Source organism: Lissotriton vulgaris, chromosome 8 (genome assembly GCF_964263255.1).
Source record: "Lissotriton vulgaris chromosome 8, aLisVul1.2, whole genome shotgun sequence".
Classification (NCBI taxonomy): domain Eukaryota; kingdom Metazoa; phylum Chordata; class Amphibia; order Caudata; family Salamandridae; genus Lissotriton; species Lissotriton vulgaris.
The window spans coordinates 121919861-121947123 of NC_141696.1; the positions used below are offsets into that span (position 1 = coordinate 121919861).

The following is a 27263-nucleotide window of genomic DNA, read 5'->3' on the forward strand; positions in this document are numbered from 1 at the left end:
ACCTATTGAAATGGAAGAAAAATTTGCTGAAACTGCACAACGGTTCTCACAAAGAGGATACAGCATGAAAACCATCAAATTGGGAGAGACACGAGCACGTAAAAAGACAAGAACCGAAATACTGATTGAAAAAAAGAAAGATTTAAAAACAAAAAATATGCAGGATAAACCACGTCTCATCCTAAAATATTCCAAGGAAAGTGTGCAAATCAGAAAAATGGTCACCAAATACTGGAGTGTGTTAAAAAAGGATCCGGACATTGGAAACATGATTGGAGATGCACCGCTAATCTCTTTCAGAAAGGCACCATCACTTGGAGATACCTTAGTTAACAGCCACTTCGTAGACAAAAAGGAACAATCTTGGTTTAAAAAAAGGCAAAAGGGATTTACCAAATGCATATCTTGCAAAGCCTGCAAGATTGGAAAAAACCTAAAATCCTTGAATGATCCAAAAGGCCAACCAAATTGAAATCAGGAATAAAATAACATGTGAGTCTCACTATGTTGTTTACCTCCTAGAATGTGACTGTGGCAAACGGTACATTGGATCGACGATATGTGCTCTCAAAAAACGAATGCTGGAGCACATCAGAGCAATTCAAAACAAAGATCAAACATATGCGATGGCAAAACATCTCATGACTCACAAAAACAAAACCTGGCAAAATGTTAGGTACTCAGGAATAGCCATGGTGCCAGAAAACGAAAGAGGAGGAAATCGCCTACAAAAACTCAGACGGTTGGAATCCAAATTAATCATAAGATTTAAGACCAAGATCCCGACCGGCCTAAATGGGGACGAAGAACTTTATGTACATCTATAAAAGACTTATACAATCAATGAAAAAGATATTTAAGTGACTAATATGATCTATGTATTCTGAAATTTATCTCAAAACATAAATGTATAATATCCAGAATAGGCAAATATGGGATAATAGACAATACAACTTGAATAACAAATGGAATATTTGAGAAACGGACACTTTATGCTTGAACCTTGCAGTTTAGAAGCTCCTCTGAGTACATTTTGAATTGAATCTAAAAGTGAGAAGTGGTAAAAATTGAGTTAAAACATGATAGAATTTTGTTTGTTTTTTGCACTGCCCGTAATTTAAGAATGTGTATCCTATTGTCAATCGCCTATACCAACATACAAGCCCCATAATTCACTAAAGCTAGTAGCACTCAGCTATCACTCCAGTATGTGTATGTAGTCATACATATATATGCAAATATATGCAAGTAGTCTTACATACATACGCAATTCAGAAGAACTTAACCTAATTCTTCTGTCTAATAGGGCACTCAGCCCTTAAACACCCAACTAAGCCCAACTTAAGCTTATAAATTGTCATACAAAATGTGGCTTGTTAATTTGCAAAAGGAAATTGACAAAGGTTCAATCAAAACCAAGCACAAACTACCCCTCCCACAATGCATCCTAATTGTTAAGTGGGCAGTCGGGTATAAATACTAAAAAGTAAAGACGGACTTGTTACTTCCGTGATCAAGAACATTTTACTGTTCGAAACGCGTAGGTGAGGAAGTTTTACTGAGATGGATTAAACAGCTTTGAAACTTCTGAGAAGAGTGCGGTGTTCTTATTGAATTGCTCGGAAATAATTTACTTGTCCTTGACTCGTCACCTGCACCAGCTGGCCGGCCGCTCCTCCTCCAGCAAGGGACGATTGCTTTGAAAAAAAATAAAAAAATAAATAAATATATATATATATATATATATATATATATATATATATATATATGCAAACAGCACTCCTTCCACTTCCACTGAAACAGCGGCGAAGAAAAGAGAAACGAACCACTTCTTCTCAGGCAAGATGTTTTAATTACAGCCTAGCAGCAGTCAGACAGATGACGCGTTTCGGGCTTGGCGCCCTTGTTCACATAAAGGCTGTGATTGATTTTCGCCCATTTAAAGTGAAAAGCCCTTCCCACTTAAAGTCACATGTTCTACAAGTTAATGAAAAACATGATAAACAGACTACAAAATACGAGTGCAATCAGTAGCATGTAAATAATCACATTAGCGCCAAAAATTTCATATTTACATTGTACATCTCCACCTTTCCTAATATAACGGAAATTTATCACATTGTAAAGGAGATGTTGACCCAAATAAAAACTTTTTCTTGGGAATTACAGTCAATTATTAAAAAAGACAGACTTTTGGCATTCTAAAAAATCTCTGGGTAAATCCAGATACCGTTTTTAACAAGTATCAAAATTTCATTATGACTGCATAAATGCATGTAATCATTAACAGATCTATGACTATAGTTTGGAAGTAATGTGCAATGAATATATAAAGTGCATGGAGGAACTATCTATAACTCAAATCTCTAAACATGTGTGTTTATGTGAGTTGATTAAATGTGAGTAAAAAAGAAGAAAAGGGAGGGTAACATAAATAAATTTATCATGTGGCCCATCTCCGGTCGAGACATGACACTCAGTAGGACAAAGCAATGCTTAGACAATGGATAACCCCCATCTATTCTCGAGGATTTCTGTTATCCAAAGTGAACTCAGAACATGATTAGAGTTTTCAATTTTCTTAACAAATTGAGTAAAATATACCAATACACTTTGTCCTCCCTATATTGCAATATCTCTGCCGAAGTATACATAGATAAAAAAAACACCCATTGTGATAAAAGGGTTTGTTCCGGATCACAACACATTTTCATCCTGACCACGGAATTTACCAATACCAACACACATATGTACAATTTCTTGATTCAGATCAGAAAGCCAATGTAGATCAAACTGTGCGATATTAACAACTGCATTGCTCCGGGTAGCACTCAGAATACCTATTCACAAACACGTATACATATCTTCCGTGTTGTTCAAACCGTTTGGGCATTTGCTATCAAAGTTCAAAATAAACTTAGTTTCTAATTTTCTGAGCAAAGCCTCTCTATTCCCTCCTCTGCGAAGTTTCGGTACAGATGACACCACATAGTATGACAAACAAGATAAATTATTACCATGGACTTGTTTGAAGTGGCGCGCCACTGGGTAATTGGGATCGCTATGCAAAATGGCACGAAGATGTTGAAGAATTCTCTCATGTACCTGTAACTTGGTGCTTCCGATGTAGTTGAGCCCACAGGTACATGAGAGAACATATACTGCAAATTCTGTTTTGCAGTTATAGTTTCCCATTATCTTGTGTGGTGTGGGACTGAATGGTGTGCGGTATTCTGTTGTGTTTACCCCGAACTTGCACGCCCGACAGGAAGAGCATTTATAGAATCCGTCTTTGGGCTTTAACCAATTAGGTTTGGTTCTTATCTCTGGGCTGGTAGGGTCTAACACAGCTCCCATGTTTCTTGCTCTACTGAATGTTATGGTGGGGCTAGATGGCAAACTCATTCTAAGAACGGGGTCAGTGAGTACTATTCCCCAGTTTTTATTGATGATGGCTCTGATTTTTCGTTCGTTCTCACTAAAGGCAGTGATTAGTCTAGGACATTGGACCCTGTCACTTGCGCCCGAATTGACCGAAAGGTCAGATGAAATGATCAGGACTGGATTCTCAACTGTGGCGGCTGGAAGTAAGCTCGCCCTGGATCTCGAAGATGTTTTGATCAGAGCTGATGTTAGGATCTTTTCTGAATAGCCTCTAGCTCGCATGCGACGTATGGATTCCGCAGCACAGATGTTGAATTCTGTGTCCGTGCTGCATATCCGTTTTAAACGTAGCAATTCTCCATAGGGAATACTTGCGATCAAGTGCCTAGGGTGGGCACTGGAGGCATGGAGTGTGACATTACCTGCGGTGGATTTTCTGAATAGGGTACTCTCTATTCTCCCATTGACTACATATAGTTTGACATCCAGGAATTCTAGGCTGGAGCTGTCTATGTGGTGGGTAAAATGGAGATTCAGATTGTTGATGTTAATCATTTCAATGAATTCCAATGCTTTTTCTTTGCTACCCCGCCACACGATGAAAATGTCATCGATAAACCTATAGTAGTGTGCGATGTTTTCTTCAAAAATGGAAGAATAGTCCCTTTTGAGCACCTGCTCCTCCCACCAGCCAACGTGCAAGCACGCATAGCTGGGGGAGAAGCAAGCGCCCATAGCCACACCCCTTAATTGCTTGAACAACTCCTTTCCGAATAGAAAGAAGTTGTTATTGAGACACCAGCTCATCATGCTGACTAGGGCCTTGTTGTGCTGATAAAATTTGCACGGTCTTTGGTCTAAAAAGAATTTTACAGCTGTAGTTCCTGCCTGGTGATTTATACTGGTGTATAATGATTCAATGTCTAATGAGATTAAATACATCCCATCAGACCATTGAATATCTTTGATTTTACTAAGAAAATCACCTGTATCCTTGATATAACTAGGCAGTTTCTTTACATGATTCTGAAGAAAAAAGTCAACATATTGGCCCACTTGTTCCGCTGCACTTCCTATGGCGGAAATGATAGGCCTGCCAGGAATAGGAGAAATACCTTTATGCACTTTGGGTATTAAATATAATACAGGTACAATTGGGTTCTCATTATGCATAAATTTGAACTCATCATTAGAAATGAGGCCATCACTGCGCAGTCCCGTTAACAACTTTTTGAGAGAGTCTGTGGCCGCCTTATATTTTTTGGCGTTGGATGGTTCATAGCATTCAATGTTGTCCAGTTGGCGTTTTGCCTCTTTGATGTACTCTTCTCGGGGCCAGATTACTAGGTTGCCCCCTTTATCTGATTTCTTAATGATGATTTCATTGTTTTCGCTTAGTTTTTTCATTAACCTGGCATAGTCTTTTTTCTTTTGTTCGACATGTCTCTTCTGTTTGCCTCTTTTAGACTGTACTTGTTTATTCAATTTTTTGATGTCCTCAACCACGCAGTCGTGGAACGTGTCCAATGCATCCCTGGGCATCATGGGAATATATTTGGATTTTTTCTTAAAGGGGCTGATCCCAGCACCCTTTTGTAGCAGACTGATGTTATTTAATCTGGTTTGGGTTGGAATGTCACAATCAATCTCGTCGTTTGCGGCCTCCCCAGTATTTAAATCATGCAGGTCTAGATAGATTGGAATGTCCGCTGCCCTGATGCCTAAACCTTCCTCATGATTGTTCATTTCAGGTTGTAGCTCTGCGTCTTTATCCTTTGCATTTTTTAAAGAGAAGTGTTTCTTCAGTTTAAGCTTTCTTACAAATCTAAAGACGTCAATCCTTGTTGAACTGTAGTTAAAAGTTTGGCCAGGGCAGAAGTTGAGACCCAAGGATAGCAGCATTTTTTCCGCTTCAGACAAAGGTACATCGGACAGATTGATTATAGTTTTATCCAGATCTACTTTCTCCGTGTCCAATTGCTCTTCTTTTTGCTTTTTCCTTTTTTGTTTGTTGACTTTTCTTCTTTCTTTTCTTCGTCTGTTTTTTCTTGTGCTTTTTGCTGTTGTTTGTTGTCCTTCCTGGGTCTCAATGACCTCAATTTCTCTGCCACTAAAAAATCCAACTCCTCTCCTGCATCCAGTACTATGGCTGGCGTGGGCCTCTCTCCGCTTTCTATGCTGGATTCACTGGAGATGGAAATTGAGTCAAGGCTGGCGCTGTCAGCAGTTGCTCCTCCTTGCACTGCTGCTGTCTGCACATTGGTCTCCACATTGCTTGTATCTTTACGTTCGCCAAACTTCTTGCGATTCTCATTGTTATATTTTCGCGCAAATGTGAATATTTGTCCGTTGTTATAATCTGCCTCATCCCTGGCAAATTTGTGCGCTTTACGTTGTTTTATTTTTTCTTCATGTTTGCGCAACCTTTCCTCAATGGCAGTTCTGGCGTTTTTGATGTATTCCACTTTGGTGGATTTTTTAAGCTCCTCTTCGATTTTTTCTATTTTTTTGACTATTTCCACTCGATCTATTGCAGCATACTTAATTAGAATGCGTACTGAGGTCATGGAAGCCTCCAGATTGTTTTGTGCCCACTCTTTCAACATTGCTGGGTTGGGGTTATCGTAGCTTGGGGCTAAAAGGATACGTAGACCCCTCGGTACACGTCCAACCTCTACATATTTTGTCAATGAGCAATGTTCCCACCACTTGGTGATTTCCAGACGCATGTACTTTTCTAGGTCCTTCAATAGTACTTTTTCACTTTCCTCTGCCCCTGTCGATGTGCTTGCAGTGGGTACAGTACTTGTATTGGCTCCTGGCCGTTTGCAGAACAATTCCTCCGCTGCCGCTTCACGCTGGCGAACAGCCTCCTCTGTCATACTGTCTACTAGGTCTTTATAGCTGATACAACCCGAATCGTATCTCGAGTTGTTTCCTACGCGCCTGCTATCTCCCCACCTCTGCCGAAATGCCGACGTCACTCACCAATATCTGCACTCCTTGCTGCCCAGATAACACACGAACACCTCTTCGTGGAAAAAACAGCCTTTATTTCATTTCAAAAGCCAAACAAACTAGACGCGTTTCGGGAACTCTCCTCCCTTGTTCACGAGTGTCAGTGTATTGTCACTGATAGGTTTTTAAATAAACATGTGACCTGTCCTAAACAACAAAAATAAAAAGCAGACTTTCGCTGCTAAACAATAATGTGGTTGATTCAAAGGAAAAACGGGAAGCATTTACATCATATGATTTCATCTCATTCCTATTTACAAATCGTGCACTTTCATTTTATTTATGCATTTTGTTTCCCTGTTTAAATCAATTTTCGGCATTATTTTCTTTTGGTACAAATCAAAGAAAACTTTATCAAACAGCCATATGCTGCAATTCTAATCTGTTTGCAGTCTCCATTAATCAAATTTGGGCAAATGCCCCTATACATTTTCTTGCTGTGTACACGCACCGGGGAGCGTACCGGGGAGCGTACCATGGGGAAAAAGAATGATAGATTTTTTAAAAAAAGAAGCATTTTTTTATAAATTGGAGGTAGTTCTAAAAAGAACTGTTTTTTATTCTTTTTGTTGTTTTATATTTTTTTATTGTTTTTTGGAACATTTTTTACTTTTTTTGGCTTTTATGAACAATTTTATATTTTTTTGTTATTTTTATGGGGACAAACAGAAAACAGGGAATTGTAAACGGCTCAACTGGAGCAAAAAAAATCAGAAAAAATTAAGGGTTTTTGGGGCACTTGTGGTTGTCACCAGCACAGTTGATGAGTTTAATGCTTTGCTCACCATAGCTAATTGTCCCTCCACAAAATATGCAAACGATTTTAAATTCGCCAAACTTGGGTTGAATGTTTGGGATCAACTCCCTTGCCTCTGGACCCGATGGAGTGGGTTTTTTTCTTTGGGAGGTGCTGGGAGAAGATTGGGGAGGGTTTATGGCCAGTTCTCTGATCTCTGCCCTAGCATAGTTGTTAGGGTGCCGGCGTCGCATATGGCGAATCATGGTGTTGTTGCCAAAAGAGTATTTTTTGAGTATGTGTGTGATGTCACTGACCATGTCATGAGTGATGTAATATGTGACGTCATCAGCAGTGCATTGCAGGCACGCAAGTTATAGTGAGTCCAACTAACTATAACGTGGGAATTTCAAGGGTTTTATGTCGGTTAAATTTCCAGCTAACTATAACTGGTGGCAAACCTATGGTTTTTTCAGTGAATTTAATAGGTTTTTTAAATGCTAATTCCTAACTATAACTGGTGTGAAACCTATGGTTTTTTCAGTGAATATATATATAGAAGGAAGGCATATTTTGATCTGGTTAGGAAACTTGAAAATAACCAAGAGGTGGTGGTCAAAAAATCTGACGAGGGCGGGAACCTGGTTTTGTGGCCTAGGAAAGAATATATAGCCGAAGCATCTCGCCAATTACAAGATGTTAACTGTTACGCTAAGTCTACTATGAGGGAGCACGAAAAGGCCAAATCAGCCTTACACAAATTGTTAGCATCCTGGAAAAGACAGGGTCTGATTTCCACAGAGGAATACAAGTATATGGTAGTAGAGTTTCCAGTGTTGCCGGTGCTGTACTTAATTCCCAAGATACATAAGAATGTTGTCCCTATTCCAGGCAGAGCAATAATATCGGCCATTAATAGCTTAGGAGAACATGTAGGCCAGTATATCGATTTCTTCCTTCAGGGCTTGGTGATGTCACTGCCTAGCTATGTTAAGGACACTGGCGATTTTTTGCAGAAAACTAATAATCTCCCATGGTCTGAAAATTTGCTTCTTATCACACTGGATATAGAGGCTTTATACACATCCATAGACCACACGCAAGGGCTTTCTTCTGTAAAATATTTCTTGGAAAAGAGGTCCAGCACGTTGTATGAACACAACAAAATTCTATTGCAGCTCATCAGCTGGTGTCTGAACAATAATTATTTTTTGTTCGACAAAGATCTGTATAAGCAATTGAGAGGAGTGGCGATGGGGGCCTGCTTCTCCCCCAGCTATGCATGTTTACATGTAGGCTGGTGGGAGGAGCGGGTCCTCAAAACCGCCTTTCAAGAGGAATACAATACCCATATAAGATCTTACCTGAGATATATAGATGATGTGTTCATTCTGTGGGAGGGGAGTGAGGAAGAAGCAATGTCATTTGTTAATAAGATCAATAACAATGAACTAAATCTAAGATTCACTTCTCACATTGAAAAAAGAGAAATTGAATTTCTTGATGTCAAGATCTTTGTCCATGAGAATAATCTGGAGAGCACGCTCTATAGAAAAGCCACGTCAGGTAACATTACTTTGCATGCAACCAGCTCGCATCCAAAGCACCTCATTGCTAGTATCCCATATGGAGAAATCCTAAGGATAAAAAGAATCTGTAGCAGTGAGGAGCAATTTGAGAAATGTAAAACTGACTTGGTTACTAGACTAAAGAACAGAGGATACTCTACTAAAATGATTAGGGAGGCAGAAGAAAAGGCAAAAACTAGATCTAGAACCAGCCTTTTTTCTGATGAGGAAAGCCCTAATACTACCATTATCGATAGTCCTTCTAATGTGATCAATACCCCTAGATTAATAACAACATTCAATAGGGAGGAACGTCAGATCAGGTCTATTATCAACAAGCATTGGCCCGTAGTACTGACAGATAATATCCTCCACAATAGAATAGCTGCAAAACCGGTGATCACATTTAGGAGAAGCAGCACTATGGGCACGAGATTAGACAAAGTATCCCCGGAAATAAAAAAAGTCACTACCTGGCTACCATCTAAGAAAGGCTTTACCAAACATGTAGAGCGTGCAATTTTGGGTGCAGCATGTCCTCGTACTCAACACCTTTCAAGACTACTTCCATTTGTAGTATCGGGTTCCCAAGGCCTACATGCTCCGTAGATAACCCACTTACACTGAAAGAACTGTTGGCACGGAAACTGAAAAGTACAAAGAACAAGTTTATTAAGACCCCATGGGGTGGTGGTACATTCCTACAGCACCCTTCGGCCATGCAAGAAGTATCACACCGAACGTTGGTGTGAGTCCCTCTTTTATACAGTTTACAAGCAATAAAAAGATAGGCGGCACAAGGTTACAGAGATTATGTACATATATGGTCATTTTTGGAGCACAGCCAACTCATGGGAGGGGTTACAACCCCACTGGTCAGTTTGGCGGCACATTCCTAAGGGGTGACTGGTCAGTTGGAACTGCGCATGTGCGGGCTTGACCGTGGCTAAAAATAGCCTGTTGCTGGGCAGAGTCGAGTGGTCAGTTGCACGGACAACGGACTAAAGGGCATGCTGACCACGAGGCCGCTCATTCTCTAAAATGGCCGCCACGATTTACAAAATGGCGTCTCCAAGTATAGTCAAGTTAAGGGGGAAAACGTGTAGCACAGCTAAGCGCTAACTCGGCCATTGTCAAATTACGACAGACGACCCTTTTAGCGTTTAGCTGAAGCTACCTCATAGTGGACGTAATCGGGATGTTCATCTTCAATATCAATTAACATTATTTGAGCTACTTCTTTATGAAGCATCATTTTGTTGTGAGCAAGAGCTCGTCTTGATGGTATACAAGCCGACAAACACATAGAACATAATGCTGGGCCACATTGTATACATAAACACACAAGGAATAGTATCCCAACAATGATACATAAAATCGTTAGCAGTTTCCAACCCCAAGTGGTAAGTATTGACCAGAACCACCCTGAAAGAGTCCAAGTTCCATTGTCCGGGTGTATTTCAGCTGCTATTTTGTGCAATTTAGAAATGGCATCATAAACGGATGGTGAATTATCAGGTACGTATACACAGCAGCTACTTCCGATGATTCTACATGCCCCCCCCCCCGATCGGCTAGAACCACATCTAGAACCATTCTGTTCTGAAGCGTAACAATCCTAGATATCTGAAGTTCTTCGGTAATATTTCCTAATGCAATAGCAGTATCATTGGCTACAGCCTCAACAACACGGGTCAATCGTCGTATTTTCCAACTATTCAAAGCAGCCCCCACAAAGGAGAACAGTCCCAAATTAAAGTCCACATATTGCTGCAGTGCGGTATCCGTCTGGTCGATATCGTCCAGAACAACAGTACGTTTAACACGATTTAACACGAAATCATGATAAAGCACATAGTCATTATGATACATTGGTGGGGCAATGAATACAGGGGGCAATACAAAGGATACATAGCAAGTGCCTAACCATCCCAACGGAAGCTGATGATAGCCCTTAGTTCCACAAATAAAATAAGTATTACGAGATGCCACAAACGATATGCCATTCGGGCTGTCAAATGTAAGTGTAGTATTGCATTCACTTTTCCCAACCGGGATTGTACCTTTATTACGTATGCACAAATCAGCTTTAGTTGCAATAACATTAATGACATGCGAACTGGATACATTAATGTTCCTTTGGTTACTGTAAATACGGGATGCAGATGCATTGTCGGGGTGGTATTCTTCCCATTCAAATCGAGTACCCTCAGCTCGTGGGTACCCATCCCGGTCATGATAGCAAATTTTATTCAAACGAAAAAGCACCCCCCCTTTCGTTGGCCATCGCAGAGTGAATAGCAGAGTGTACCAGGCATTGCAAGACCCATTATGTGAAAACGGAAGCGGAATGAGTGGAGTGCCCCCTTTCTTCTGATGACCAGACAACATCCCACACACCCAACAATTGGAAGTGTTTGTCATGTTATGCGTATGATGCAGAATCTGAATAAAGCTATTGTTCAAATAGGTCTGCCAGTGCCGTTCTTCATGGTAGGGCAAGGTGAAATGAAAATGTTCTGATGGAGCCGGGGTAGTCGGCAGCAAATGTGCACGTGCAGGCACCACGAGTTCAACTACCCAAGCTATCACTGCTATCACCACAATGGTCAAGACAAAAAGGATGGCACCAAGTATTCTTTTATCTCGTGATGCAGAAGACGCCATAGTTCAAAGAGTTCTTAATGTCTCAAATAGTTCAAAAGTTCACAAAGTCTCAAATGTACATTTCACGATTCGGAGTACCTTCTGGGGGAGCCGGCTGTGATTCCGCTAACCTAATTGTGGTACCATTTCCAAGACAGCACATCCCTCGGAGTGTGCTTAAAACAGGCATGTTCAAAAAGTATCACGAAAGCGTGATACCGTATAAACTGGCACTTACAGTACTTCACACAAATGTGCCGCTCAAAGGAAAAAAAACAAAATTAGAGAAACATCTCTACATGCCTGCCTATGTGAAGTGCACTACACATATAATTCAAAGATCACAAAAGTCACAAAGTCACAAATGTTAGCTAACTCAAATCATAGACACAAGTCATAGAACTTTGGCAAGCGTCCGAGGACTACCTTACCGATCACAAATCATAGAACTTCAGTAAGCGTCCGCAGACTACCTTACCGATCACAAATCTTACCCAAATCTCAAAGGTCCAGATTCCAACTGCCAAGGTCTTTAATCGAATCAGCCAAACGGCACTTATCCAGCAACGCAGATGATCAAGAACTCAGTCGGAGACCGGCGCCACCTGGAAGGTCAGATCGGAAGGAAGGGAAGAAACACCGTGGGTGCCAAGACTCGGGTCACTCGGTGGCAGCGTACGCGTCCATGGCGAGTTTCCAAACCTTCGTCACGACCTCTCCTTCGGGCATCCGAGTCGCCGATGAGTCCCTTCGTGGTCGCCAATTTGTAGTATCGGGTTCCCAAGGCCTACATGCTCCGTAGATAACCCACTTACACTGAAAGAACTGTTGGCACGGAAACTGAAAAGTACAAAGAACAAGTTTATTAAGACCCCATGGGGTGGTGGTACATTCCTACAGCACCCTTCGGCAATGCAAGAAGTATCACACCGAACGTTGGTGTGAGTCCCTCTTTTATACAGTTAACAAGCAATAAAAAGATAGGCGGCACAGGGTTACAGAGATTATGTACATATATGGTCATTTTTGGAGCACAGCCAACTCATGGGAGGGGTTACAACCCCACTGGTCAGTTTGGCGGCACATTCCTAAGGGGTGACTGGTCAGTTGGAACTGCGCATGTGCGGGCTTGACCGTGGCTAAAAATAGCCTGTTGCTGGGCAGAGTCGAGTGGTCAGTTGCACGGACAACGGACTAAAGGGCATGCTGACCACGAGGCCGCTCATTCTCTAAAATAGCCGCCACGATTTACAAAATGGCGTCTCCAAATATAGTCAAGTTAAGGGGGAAAACGTGTAGCACAGCTAAGCGCTAACTCGGCCATTGTCAAATTACGACACAATTTGATAACTGGTAATTACAACTGCAAAACCGAATATGCTGTATATGTCCTGACGTGCACTTGTGGGCTACGCTACGTGGGTAGCACGAAGCTACAGGTGCACGTCAGGATATTGCAGCATATTAGGGCCATTCTGCACAGGGACGCAACATACCCTGTTGCCAGACATTTTAAGAAAGTGCATGCAAACAACATCAATTGCCTTTCTTACTATGTAATTGACGCTGTGAGCAGAAAGAGGAGAGGGGGCAATAGAGAACGCCAACTCCGGCAACTGGAGACCAAATATATTTTGGCCTTAGATTGCAAATGGCCCAATGGGTTGAATACAACGGAAGACATGCACAGCTTTCTGTAAAACAAGCTGGGCAAGGCATGGGCTTGACACGTTGGTTCAACATTCAGGTTTTGTACATATTCAACATCAATGAATTCGTCCTTGTAAATAATACTGTATATACATTTTGTATATATATTTTTCCTCAAGAAAAATTTCTCAAAGTGTATTAGCTGAAGTTAAATAATAATTTTTTATACATTCAAATGTTTTTAGGATTCCAAGAGACTGTTTAACCAGTATAATTAATGAACTAATCTAGTTCCTTTGGTGTACAGATGATAAGACCTAACATACACATTTGATGAGTTTGAGAAATTTACACCATTTGCACTTGCACTTTACAACTTTAACAGGATGCACTTCTAGCATTTTCTAATTACCCCTCCAATTCTATAGACTACATAGTGTGTGAAAACCAAAAGAACGTTTTGAATTATATTAACATCTTATGACAAATTATACAACACAGGGGTGGTTTGTAAACGGATTTAACCGGTTATTTATTCCCCCATGATCAAGGATGGAAAATATGGCAATTATAAAGGGATTCAGCCTTTATAGAGAAGTAGTTTTAAATAAATTGAACTGTATTTATTATTTTAAATAAGTTCAGTGGCACGCGTACAATGTATAGGGCATTGTCATGTATATATATATAAATATGACTATACTATTTTGTAGTGGGTCAACAGAAATATGCCTTTCCTAATAGTGTTGTTAATGTGGATGACAAAAATGTAACGGGATGTTTTCTATGTCTTTGCACATGTGATCTATGACGCAAACAGTGGGAGGGGCACTTTTGCACTTTAAATATAGAGGATGGTGTAGTCAATCTGTGACACGTGATCAAGGGCTTACGAGCTTGAAATGCGTTGTGTTGGGTCACTTAATAAAATCACTGCCCACTTGAAAACCTCGGAGGTCTGTGTCTCTTTACTCGCCTGACTGCCGTTGGGAGACTTCAGGAAGTGGTTTGAGTGTTTCCAGATATATATATATATATATATATATATGTACGGGAAAAACTTAATATGTGGAAGGATCGGGGTATCCTGAAGTGGGAGGAGTTCAGGTACCTCAAAAACGATCATCCTATCCTCCCCGTACTTTACTTGCTGCCCAAACTCCACAAAAATCAGGAGAATTCACCCGGACGGGCCATTGTGTCCTTCAGGGGCGTTGTGTCCAAACATGTTTCCAAATGTGTGGACCACTACCTCCGTGAATGGGTGAGTGGGCTACCCAGCTACATTAAGGACACCATAGACTTCCTTACTAAGATACAGGTCATACAGTGGGATGATGACTGTCTTCTCATTATACTGGATGTACAGTCACTGTTCACCATAATTGACCACAGCAAGGGTCTAGCAGCCTGTGAACATTTTCCCAATTCCCGTCCACTCCGATTTAGGGAACACAATAGAATGCTGTTAGAAATTAAGGAGTTCTGTCTCATGAACAACATCTTTTTGTTTGACGGGGTCCTGTACAAGCAGGTTGTCGGTACCGCGATGGGTTCATGCTTTGCTCCCAGCCTTGCGAACCTCTTCATGGGTTGCTGGGAGCAGAAGATCTTTGCAGACCCCGCCTATGCAGGGCACTTTGCCCACGTCACCACATGGTGGCAGTACATTGACAATCTCTTCATCATTTGGAAGGGCACTGAGTGTGATGCCAATCAGTTCATTGAGAAACTGAACATTAACACCAACAACATCAAACTGACCAGCCACATCAGTAAAACAACAGCGGAATATCTTGATGTCAAGCTTGACATAAAAGATAACTAATTACACACCACTCTCTTTAGGAAGAACACTGCGGTCAACAGCATTCTTCATGCCCTCAGCAGCCATCCAGAAACTCTCAAATGGAGTATTCCTTTTGGAGAGCTGCTGAGGGCAAAGAGAAACTGCAACACAGAGGAGGCTTATCAACATGAATGCACTGAAATGTTAGATTGTTTCAAAATTTAGAGGTTATCCCACTTGGGTACTCAACAGTCAATCAATCAATCAGTGACATTTATAGAGCGCGCTACATACCCGTAGGGTCTCAAGGCGCTGGGGAGGGGGGGAGTGCCGCTACTGCTCGAACAGCCAGGTCTTCAGCTTCTTCCTGAAGGAGAGGTGGTCTTGGGTCAGGCGCAGGTCGGTCGGGAGGGAGTTCCAGGTCTTGGCGGCCAGGTAGGAGAAGGACCTTCCTCCTGTAGTCGGTCTTCGGATGCGGGGGACGGCGGCGAGGGCGTGGTTGGCTGATCGGAGGTGTCGTTTGGGAGCGTAGAAGTTGACTCGGCTGTTGAGGTAGCTCGGGCCTTGGTCATGTAGGGCTTTGTGTGCGTGGGTGAGGAGGCGGAAGGTGATTCTTTTGTTGACGGGGAGCCAGTGAAGGTCTCTCAGATGTCCGGAGATGTGGCTGGTTCGAGGGATGTCGAGGATGAGTCTGGCTGAGGCGTTCTGGATCCGCTGGAGTCTCTTCTGGAGCTTGGCGGTGGTACCGGCGTAGAGGGCGTTGCCGTAGTCCAGTCGGCTGGTGACGAGGGCCTGGGTGACGGTCTTCCTGGTCTCGGTGGGGATCCACCAGAAGATCTTCCGTAGCATGCGTAGGATGTTGAAGCACGCCGAGGAGACATTGTTGACTTGCCTGGTCATGGAGAGGTAGGAGTCCAGGATGAAGCCCAGGTTGCGTGCATGGTCTGTCGGTTTGGGTGCGGTGCCCAGGGCGGGAGGCCACCAGGAGTCGTCCCAGGCGGAGGGTGAGGAGCCCAGGATGAGGACCTCCGTCTTGTCCGAGTTCAGTTTCAGGCGGCTGGTCGTCATCCACTCGGCTACCTCTTTCATCCCTTCGTGAAGGTTGGCTCTGGCGGCGGCGGGGTCGTTGGTCAGGGAGAGGATCAGCTGGGTGTCGTCGGCGTAGGAGATTATGCTGAGGTTGTGTTTGCGTACGATGGCCGCGAGGGGGCTCATGTAGACGTTGAAGAGGGTGGGGCTCAGAGATGATCCTTGAGGGACGCCGCAGATGACTTCGGAGGCCTCTGACTTGTACGGTGGTAGGCGGACTCTCTGTGTTCTTCCGTCGAGGAAGGAGACAATCCATTCCAGCGCCTTGTCCTGGATTCCGATGTTGCTGAGGCGCCGTACTAGGGTGCGGTGGCAGACCGTGTCGAATGCCGCGGAGAGGTCTAGGAGGATGAGGGCCGCATGAGGGCTGCTGTTTCTCCCTTGTCCATCAGGGCTCGGATGTCATCGGTGGCGGCGATGAGGGCGGTCTCGGTGCTGTGATTGGCTCGGAAGCCGGACTGTGAGGGGTCGAGGGATCCGTTCGTCTCGAGGAAGGCGGCCATCTGCTTGTTGACGGTCTTCTCGATGACTTTGGCTGGAAACGGGAGGAGGGAGATGGGGCGGTAGTTCTTGAGGTCGGTGGGGTCCGCTGTTGGTTTCTTGAGTAGAGCGCTGAGTTCCGCGTGCTTCCAGCTCTCAGGGAAGGTGGCGGTGTCGAAGGATGTGTTGATGATGTCTCGCAGGTGGGGTGCGATGACAGCGTCGGCCTTGTTGAAGACGTGGTGAGGGCAGGGGTCGGTCGGAGATCCGGAGTGGATGGAGTTCATCGTGCGGATGGTGTCTTCGGTGCTGATCGGGGTCCAGGCGTGGAGGGTGGTGGTGGGGGGTGGTTGTTCGGTCATGGTGTGCGTTGGTTGGTTGTTGAAGCTGTTGTGTATGTCCGCGATCTTGTTGTGGAAGTATGAAGCGAGGGAGTTGCAGAGGTCTTGCGATGGGGTGATGTCGTTGTTTCCTGCGCTGGGGTTGGAAAGCTCCTTCACGATGTTGAAGAGTTCCTTGCAGTTGTGTGCGTTGTTGTCCAGCCGGTCCTTGAATGCTGTTTTCTTGGCGGCGCGGATCAACAGGGCCAAGAAAAGAGCAGATGGCATTCCTAGATCCCAAACCTTGGAGGATAAGACATCTGAGGGTGCCCTTGATACTGAGGAGAGTACCCGCCTCATTCTGACATACAATGCAGAGTCCAAACACATTCAAAAGATCTTATCCAAGAATTGGGATATTTTGAAATGTGACAACATCATTGGTGATTGCATCTCCTATAGACCTAGTGTAATGTACAGGAAGGGAAGAAACATCAGGGACATGTTGGTACGTAGCAACATCACCTCCTACACTACAGGACACAAGCATGGCTTCAGTTGATTTTTCCCTGTGGCCATTGCAAAGCATGTAAAAACAGCACCTTCACCAAGATGATAGAATACAATGGAGTCAAAAAAGAGATTAAAAAAATCCTCACTTGTAGCTCCACCTTTGTGATTTATGTAATTGAATGCCCCTGCAAGCTTTGGTACATAGGGAGTACCACCCTATTGGCCAAAAAATGTATTCTTGAACACTGCAGGGCAATCACACACAATGATGAAAAGTATCCGGTGGCCAGACATGTCAGAGATAAACACTTCTCCAACTCTTCCCTCCTCAGATTTTTTATTTTAGAAGAAATCACTAGAAATCCTAGGGGAAGAAATAGAGTGTTGAAATTGAGACAAAAGGAGTCCAGATACATCGTTGACTTTCAGTCAAAGGAACTGGGGTACCTCAATCAAGATGAGGAACTAGCTATACATCTGAGAGAGGAATAGTGAGCACCCCCTCTCACCTCAGGGTCTCTTCAGGGTCTCTTTGACCTTGTCTCAGTTTGTTAGTGGGTCTCAGACATAGTCAGTGTTGCACGCCCGTACTGTCCTCTTCCAATGATTTCTGTGTATGTGAGATATGTTTATTGTGATGAATCATGCTTTTAATGAAATGTAACTAATTCGTTTTTTTTGTTTTTTTATTTTTTTTCTCACAGGAGGAAAGGAAGGGGCCCAACCATCACATTTACTTTCACGGGCAACCTACCCTTTTCACTATTTTCACTTCATCGTCTCGCTGAGCACACCCTGACTGATGGGCATCTGTGGCAAGTACCATTGACTTTCATAAACAGCATTGTGTACTATCGGACTGTGTGTTTGTCTTCTGCTGCCCGATGGCAAGTCGTCCTGTTATCCTTTTGGACAGCTGATTCATGAACCAGTTTTCCACGTATGGTATTTGTAGGAGTGGCACCCTCGTATTTCACGTGCTAACTACCAGTTCCCAGCGGTCTGACCTCATCCAATTGGGACTCCATGCTGATTTAGTACAACGCATGGTATAGATATTTTTTCCTAGAAATGGCACTCTCGTATTGTACGTGCTAAATACCAGTGCCCAGCAATTTGATCTCTCCCAGTTGGGCTTCATTTCGCTTTAGTCGCAGATTGAACAACACACTCTATATTCACTTGTTGTACATCTTCACGCCCCACGCCGGTTGCACTGATGTGATTTTTCATCATTCTTCAAGAGCGTAGCGGATGTTGTTAAGCTTTGAACATTCTTATGCTGCACAATGGGCCCCCAGGGGCACTTGGCAAAGCCAATGTCCCCCTGGGGGATTTCGCGCGAGGGACGACCTCACGCGACCTGATTGGGTGGTGGGAGGGGTTAGGGTCAAGTGAAGGGTGGGGAGGGAGGGGACGTCACTCTGAGCGAGTGAGAGGAACGGTGGAGTCGCTTTTTGAGGCGCCCTGTTTACTTTCCTGTCAGAGCTGTCAATTGTGCTTGGGAAAGCGTATTTTGAAGGGAATTTTTTGTCACAAACGGAAGGATGTCGGTAGAAGATATCACAATCGAGGCTGTTCGCGCTTTGGTGGAGGTAGGACGGAGCGACTTGCTGCGGCCAGGCGCTGTGGTAGATTCTTCAGTGGCGGTGAAGCGTCCGCGCCGCCTGGCAGCGGAGGGTGTGTCACGAGCAGTAGCAGCCTGCCAAACGGTACACCATACTCCTCATGAGGAGGATGAAGGAAGGAGGATGCCGGCGACAAGAGCACGGAGAGCGCGCTCGACGAGCAGAGGAAGCTGGGGTAAGAAGCAGCAGCCCCCCCCGCTCGTCATCGGCTCCCAGTGAGTTTCAGGAGGATCGCAAGGTCAGTGTGGCACCGCCAAGACGTAGGGCTGGCAGGCGAGGAGGCAGCGCTGGCGGCGGATTTGACACGCGAGTGGCCCATATACAGCTTCTTGACGGCGGGGCTGCCGGCGATTCTGAGGTAATGCGCGCTGCTACCACACAGGAGCTTGCGGATGCGGTGTCCCGACCCAGCATGGAGGCGGCTACGAGCGTGCTTATGATTGCGGCCGGTCAGCAGGCAAGGGGCAGGAGAATTGACATAGCGCCAGAAGTGGAGGATGACAGGCGGAGCCCAATGCTGGTGGACTATTCCAGCGATAGTCAGTATGATGAAGGGGAGTTTTCAGAGGTTGATGAAGTTGACGTTTTTGGGGGAGGTGAACCTGATATAGTTGGTCAAACCCAGCAGATTTCTGTCATGGACTACCAGAACATTCTGGTCCCCCGGTCTAGAGGCCCCCCGAGACAATTGGTGGAGGAGGATTGTAATGTTGATTTAACATGTGATTGTCAAGTTTTACAGGATGAGCAGGGGTTGGGTGGTGTGAGGTGGAAGCCTCGAGTCAGGCAGTTCAAAGGTGGGAGGTGGGGGGGCATGGGTGACAGGGGTGGGTGCAGGCAGGTGCAGGAAGCCTCTACAATGTTCCCAAAGGCCAGGCCCCCGCCTGGGTGCCCTGAAGTGATTCATAACATGGGGTCTGCGATTCCGCAAGGCCAATGGGTGTGGGTGGAACATACAGAGCTGCCTGTGCCAGACAGGGCGGGTACTTCATCTACTCAGGTGGCAGGTAAGTATGGTGCGGGCCCTCGCTCGAGCGGCGAGTACCCTTCTGAAGCTGCTGGTCTGTTACCAGATGAGCAGTTCTGCTATTCTCAGGCGGCGCCGCAGAGCGCGGTGTTTAGGGGGGGGGGCGAATTTGAGAGGCGGATCTGGTGCGGATTTATCATCAGCGACTGGGCGCTTTGCACGGAGGCCTGAGTCGGAGTTTCAAAGTGTTTTTACTAACTTGGCGTCTGGCAATAGGCCAGGTATGAGTTTAGCAAGGTCGGAAAATGAGCAGCACCTTGAAGGTGATGATGGTGATTATGATAAAGAGAATGATTATGGGACAAGAGGTGGTCTGTCTCATGGTGGTAGAGCTGGGGCTGGGAGGGGGGAGAGGAGATTAACTTCTGCCAGTGTGTTACAGAGTTCTGGAGCGGTTCTCTCACCGGCACACGGGATGCAAGGGGGACGTCATCGGCGTGACGGTCTTGAAGAATTTCGGCAACGGGCTGCGCAGTTACCAGCAGGTAAGACAGACTGGTGGGCTGCTTGGACACGGCCGTTGGTGGGTGTGTCAGGTGGGGCGCCTGCAGAGGGTGGTCAGGGGAGGGTGGAGGTTGGGGATGGTTTGGGGTCAAAACAGGATGAAAGTGTAAAGGCAGCGCCGGGGCATGGGGGGAGGCCGGGGAATGACAGCCCAGGTTCATCGGTTACTGGTTCAGATCAAAGTGAGACGCCTAGAGTGAGTGGTACGAGACTGCCTTACATGGGGGTATCAATGCCATTGGGCATACATTTGTCGACCAGAACTAGGCAGCGTATTTGGGACCATGATTATGTAGACGTGTTCAGGCTCCTTCATAGGGAATTGCAAGCGAAGGAAGGTTCTAAAGAGGAGGAGGCTGAATTGTCCCACCGTCCCAAAGTTCCTAAAACAATAGAAAACTGGACAGCGGCCTTTTTGATATATGCCAGCGTATACAGTGAACGATACCCTGAGAGGGCGGTTTCGCTGTTCAAATATTTAGATGTCATAAGAAAGGCACATTTGCAAGCAGGGGGTTACGCGTGGCTGAACTATGATGAAGAATTTCGGGCGCGAATGAGTTTATTCCACGATAAGCCATGGGGGGAGGTTGATCAGGAGTTGTGGTTGCAGTGGATGTCAGGTCATTCTTCGGCCAACACGATCCACACAGCCAGTGGGTTGCCGATTCCTTACCGGCCCTTTTCTCAGCGTCCCGCCACACAAGGGGCAAATGGCGTTGGACGTGGACAGTTGCCCACAACTGGAGCATGTTGGAGCTTCAACAGAGGTTCCTGCGTGCGCCAGTATTGTAAATTTAAACATGAATGCTCCCAGTGTGGGGGCAGTCATGCTGTCTTCCAATGCTTCCCCAACCAACACCCTGGAGATCACGGGAGGGGTCAGAGGGGGGGGAGAGGATCTGTGCCGCCTCTTATGCCAAAAGGCGCCTACTCCAATTAGGTTACAGGCCAGGTTGAGCGCATTGGAAGCTTACCCTGCTGTGGAAGGAGCGGCCAAGTTGTTTTGGGGGTTTCGGCTCGGATTTAGGATTGGTTATCAAGGCCCCAGAGTTTCACGTTGGGCTGATAACTTGAAGTCAGCAAAGGAGATGGCGTCGGTGGTAGAAGTGAAGTTGCTGAAGGAAGTGGAATTAGGCAGAGTAGTTGGCCCTTTCGAATTTTGCCCCTTGCCAAATCTAATTGTGTCACCACTTGGTGTTATCCCGAAGAAGGCAAAGGGTGAGTTCCGCCTGATACATCATCTGTCTTGGCCTGAGGGGCTTTCAGTTAACGACTTCATTTCCACTTTCGATTCGGCAGTGACATATGCGTCAGTGGATGACGCTTTGGAATTGGTGCGCAAGGCAGGGGTAGGAGCTGACCTTGCAAAATGTGACATACAGGCCGCTTTTCGCCTTTTGCCTATTCATCCAGCCGATTTTGGTTTGCTGGGTATGTACTTTGCAGGAGAATATTACGTGGACCGGGTATTACCCATGGGCTGTGCTATCTCTTGCTCACTTTTCGAAACTTTTAGTACATTTTTGGAGTGGTGTGTAGTCCAGCGCGCAGATCACGCAGCTGTATGCCATTACCTGGATGATTTTTTGTTTGTGGGCAAAGCGGATACGGAGCAATGTACTAAAGTCTTGGCTTGTTTCCAGGACTTGGCTAAAGAGTTTGGTGTGCCTTTGGCAGAGGACAAAACGGAAGGGCCAACGCATAGGTTGACCTTCCTGCGCATAGAAATAGACACAATAGAGATGGTGGCCCGTTTGCCCAGAACAAAAGTACAAGAGATCAGGTCTTTTTTGCAAGAAATCCTGGGAGCTAAAAGAGTGCAGCTGAGGCAAGTCCAGAGGCCTCTGGGCTATTTAAACTTTGCTTGTCGAGTTGTCAGGGCAGGCAGGACGTTCTGCAGGCGGCTGGGCTTTGCTATGGCTGGGGCGTACCTGCCACACCACCACATACGTTTGACAGCAAAAATCAAGGAGGATTTGAGCATTTGGCTGCAATTTTTGGACGTTTACAATGGCGTGTCCATCAATTTTGTGTCAGAGGACACGGTCTGGCCAGTGCAGATATTCTCGGACGCGGCCGGGGCCTTAGGTTTCGGCGTGTTTTGGGACGGAAGGTGGTGCGCAGAGCAGTGGCCGGCACAGTGGTTGCAGCAGGGCCGCAGCATTGCTTTTTTAGAATTCTTTCCCTTGTTGGTGGCGCTGCAGATTTGGGGAGAAGAGTTCAGGGACCGCTGCGTGTTGTTTCATATCGACAACATGGCGGTGGTTTTTCTGGTGAACGGGCAGCGGGCAAAGGATTTAAGGGTGTTACAATTGTTGCGGGCCTTCATGTTGCGTGTTCTGCAGCTGAATATTGTGTTTAAAGCCCAACACATCCCTGGTGTCAACAATTCAATTGCCGACGCTTTGTCTCGTTGCCAGTGGCAGAGGTTTCGGGATTTGGCACCTGGAGCGGACCAATGCAGAACACCGATTCCGCCGAACATGTGGGACCTAGGGAATTGAGGATGGCAGAGTTTGCGGAGCAGTCCTTATCAGAATCCACGCGACACAGCTATCAGCTGGCATGGTCTGGGTTTTTGAGTTACACTGCACAGCACGGCAGGGATGGTACGGCAGTGCGGGATGAAAAGTTTATGTGGTGTTTTGTTCTGAAGTTAATAGACAAAGGTTTGTCGCCTTCAACCATTTCAGGCAAGTTGGCAGGCATTTCATTTTATAGTCAACTAGAATTGGGGTGTGAGGTGCAGAAAGGCTTTCGTTTGCAGAAAATGCTGAAGGGTTTTGGGAGATCCTTTGGGCAGGTAAAGAAGTTGAGGGACCCCATTACGTTCGACTTGTTCCAAAAAATTGTTGGGTGTGTGCCCTCCTGCTGTTATGATGAGTGGGAATGGTTTCGGTTCAAGTTATGCATGATATGGTTATTTTTCGGTGCATTTCGGATATCAGAATTGTTGGGGTTACGAAATCAGGAAGGGATCCGTTCATCTGATATTGTTCTTTTGGGCAAGGGTGTGTTGCAAATCACATTGAGAAGGTCAAAGACAGACCAGGCAGGAAAAGGGATGTTGGTGCGCCTGGGCAGGAGTGGGGTGAAGGGTTGCTGCCCGGTTGGGGAATGGGAGGCATTTGTGGTTTCAGGGGTATTTCGAGAGGGTGGGATATTTTGCCATAAAAACAAAACACAGTTAACTTGTTTCCAATTCTTAGCGGTCTTACGGTAAGCATTGACTTTCGTGGGTGAACATGCGCACTGTTTGGGACGCATTCGTTCAGAATAGGTGCGGCTACAGAAGCTGCGAAGGTGGGTTGGGGGGCAGAGGAGTTACAGCAAATTGGTCAGATAGCACGGGGCCAGGGTTGTGTGGACAGAATTTCTGTACAGGAGCCAGTGGAAGGGTGCTAGGGTTCAGGCAGCTGTTGAGAGGGCCCGCAAGAAAGTTAGTAAAGCATTGAAGACATACTGCGTGGCAATGGGCATTACGGTCATTGCCCACAAGCATTTTAACGGCGAAATTCTGCACTTGTTAAGGGAGGATGGGGTTCATCTCTCACAAATGGGGCAGTCCTATTACTTGATGGAACTCCGAGATACTTGGGCCAATCTTTGGTGTGTCGATTTGTGGTGCTCCAAACCAAAGAAGTGAAGGTAAGAATTTGAGGATAAATGTTTTCCTTCACAGACATTAGGTATCGTCTTGAGCGGACTATTTCTGCATTAGGGGAGGGTTTGTGTGGGTGGGGCAGGAAAACTCAAGGGTTTTCCTGGGTGGCGTGTGTGATGGGGATTGGATAATCTAGAGCGGATTCATCCTTTCTCTAAGGGGGAGGGCTTGGGAGGGTAGGTGGGGAAGAGATGGAAAAAGAAGAAGGAAAACTCATGGATGGTATCAAAACAAGTTATGTTATCGGAAAAGAAAGAATTGGAAAAAGGAAATGTGTAGTATCCTGCATATTATACTGTAAGGTGTTTTACGAGCCCTGCTCTGCTAGTGCCTGTGCTCTGACTCATTAGAATGTTGGAGTCTGATGATGCCTCGGAATGTTGGGACTGAGAGAGGCATAGCGACAGTTGATCATGGGCTGAGCAGCTGACAGGCAGCTCCTGGTGGGGCTCTGATCTATCACTTATCAACATGATGTCCTGTACCTTACAACCTGTTGTCTTTATGAATAAAGCATCCTGCATTACACCTTCCTGAGTGGACCTCCTTCACTACATATTTTGGCGACGAGGTGACGAAGAACCTACAGCTAGAAGCAAATCTCAGGTACCTGATTTAAAAGTACACCTGGAGATGGCACAAATAAAGAAACTTCAGTGGAAACAACCACAATTTACAGAAGAGGAGGTATCCACAAGAAGGTAATAACTGCAAAGAAGCAAAATGCGTATTCTACACAGTACGATGAAGACAACTACATGGAAGAAACAAGAAGTACAAAGAAAAGTAAAAGAAGACAACAAGAAACAAGTAAGCACAAAGCCCTTCGCCTTTAAGCCCCACCAGTGGCCTCACCATCGGCCAGCCCTAGCCAAGGAGTGCTGTGGATATCTACATTACATACTTTTGACTTTGGCTTTATCATCTCAGTCTGCTACAAAACCACGTGCTTTCTACAACTTACAGACACCTGGTTGTTTCATCTTGATTTAAAAAAAGCGGTAAGATGTGGCTGCTGAACGATATGCCTATTTACTACATAAAGCTGTGTGATCCTCAGCACTTGCTCCCTGCAATGTGTGATCTTGTGCACCCTTTGCTGACTTTTGTTTGGGGTTGCAGTAGTGTGACTGCTGTGATGTTTCACAACGTATTTCTGTGGTGGCATCATCCACTGAGTAAAGGCTTTAACCTTTGCCTCATACATCGTGCTGGAATCACCCTTCACCTACAGTGTTTCTGTCCTTGGGAGTAAAAAATAAATACAAATAAAATAAAAATCTGCTGTATACTAAGTGAGGGAAAACGTTTAAGGTAATTTATACTTTTGACTCTGTTCATGTCGTTCTCAAGAAAGGATTGCCTACAACTGTCTGTGATGTAGTTCACCATTGGTGGTTCATGAGGGGTTAATTTTCGCCGTCCTCTCACTCAAGAAAATGCTTTGTGTGACTTTTATTCCTCATCACTTGGAAGTTGTGGTGTTTAGCGCTTAAAGTCTCGGTTTCTCTGGCAGTTAAACCGCTGTTTTACGGTTTGGAATTCTACCGATTTAACTGTGGCACCTTGCGCAAGATTACCTGAATGAATTCCTTGTCGCGTGGAGCCTCACAGTCATCGTCATTGTTGGTAGGCAGTTTTCAAAGCTGCTGAAGGACACCTTGAAACCCATACGGGACGAGAGCCACCCGGCACTGCGTACCACAGCGTGCCCCCATCAGAATTGCAGCAGAGTTCTTTCCTGTTGATTTACAGGCAGCACACACTCTCCGAACTTTCGAATTCCCAGAGTAAACCTCGTTTATTTTTTATCATTCCCAGCTAACCACGGATGTGGAATCACACCGGGGACATCGTGGAAATGAAGTGAAGAAGACGCTTGGTGCAATTCTTCACATCTCGTCCTGCAGCTTGAAGTTTTTTTCAAATAGTGCCTTTTATGTACCTCCCTGTTTTTAGTGATGGGGTGAAATACTCTGTTACGCTACGGAGCTCTTTCAATTTGAAGCTCCAGATGCTTTCATTCATTTCTCTGCCTCATGCTGGAAACTTAAATCCTCAGAGGAAAGTGTATTCCTGCAGATAGCCGTCTATATGGCCCTTATAAGCATCTCACATCTATGAATCCCATAACTGTCAGTTTTCAGAGACACTTTCACCCTATCTGGATAGAGGCAAGTCTTCCTTTTATTACAAAGATGGGATTTGACATTTATTTGAACTGGCAGTCCACGTGGTTGTTATTTTTCAAGATTTACTGTATGCTATCTCTTCTAGTTTGTTCACTTACAAATGTTGGATTGTGTTACAGTATCACAGTGATACACACACCTATAAAAAAATATATAGTTTAAAAATTGTTTAGTGAAACATGATGGCACATTATCTTTCATCGCTGACATAATGTGTTTAGGAATTTTGAGCACACATTTTTAGGGGTTCAATTTTCATTTAACTAGTGTATACCACACACTTTTCACTTCCCTACATAGGGAGGACTTATTGCTTATTTTCAGGTATTGAAACACTATATTTTACACCCTACATAGGGATGGGAATGGGTACTAGCCCCATTAGCCCACATATATGTGCCTGTTCACATTATTTTACCCTACACAGGGATGGGAATGGTTCTAGCCCCATTTGCCCATATACGTGCCTACACGGGCCATTCACGGTTTTCACCCTCACAAAGGGCACAGTTACATACTGTCTTTACCCTTACACAGGGATGGGAATGGGTATTAGCCCCATTAGCCCACATATATGTGCCTGTTCACATTATTTTTACCCTACAAAGGGATGGGAATGGGTTCTAACCCCATTTTGCCCATATACATGTGCCTACATAGGTAACATACGAATTCTAGCCTTACAAGGGCACTGTTGCTAGGGTAACAGCCCTTTCTACTTTTACACGAGTATCCTCACACAAGGAACAGTGTTATGGGTTACAGTCCCATGTGTATTTACATTTTACCCTCACATAGGGCTCATTATGGGTCACAGTCCCATTTACATTTTACCCTCACACAGGGCTTATTATGGGTCACAGTCCCATTTACATCTAACCCACACACAGGGCTTATTATGGGTTACAGTCCCATTTACATTTAGATGGTCACCCTACATAGGGCGTCACATGGGTTTCAGTCCCATATACAGTGCTCCTCACACTCTTACATAGGAGTAGAGGACGGTCATGGGTTTTAGTCCTTATGACTGATATTGTCTTCTTACATTT

At 45.0% G+C, this 27263-nt stretch overlaps 1 protein-coding gene across 1 annotated transcript in view; it reads right to left on the minus strand.

Moving 5' to 3' along the window:
- Window positions 1–27263, minus strand: part of LOC147693576 (solute carrier organic anion transporter family member 2B1-like) — a 426250-nt gene that overhangs the window by 331905 nt on the left and 67082 nt on the right. The window lies entirely within an intron of this gene.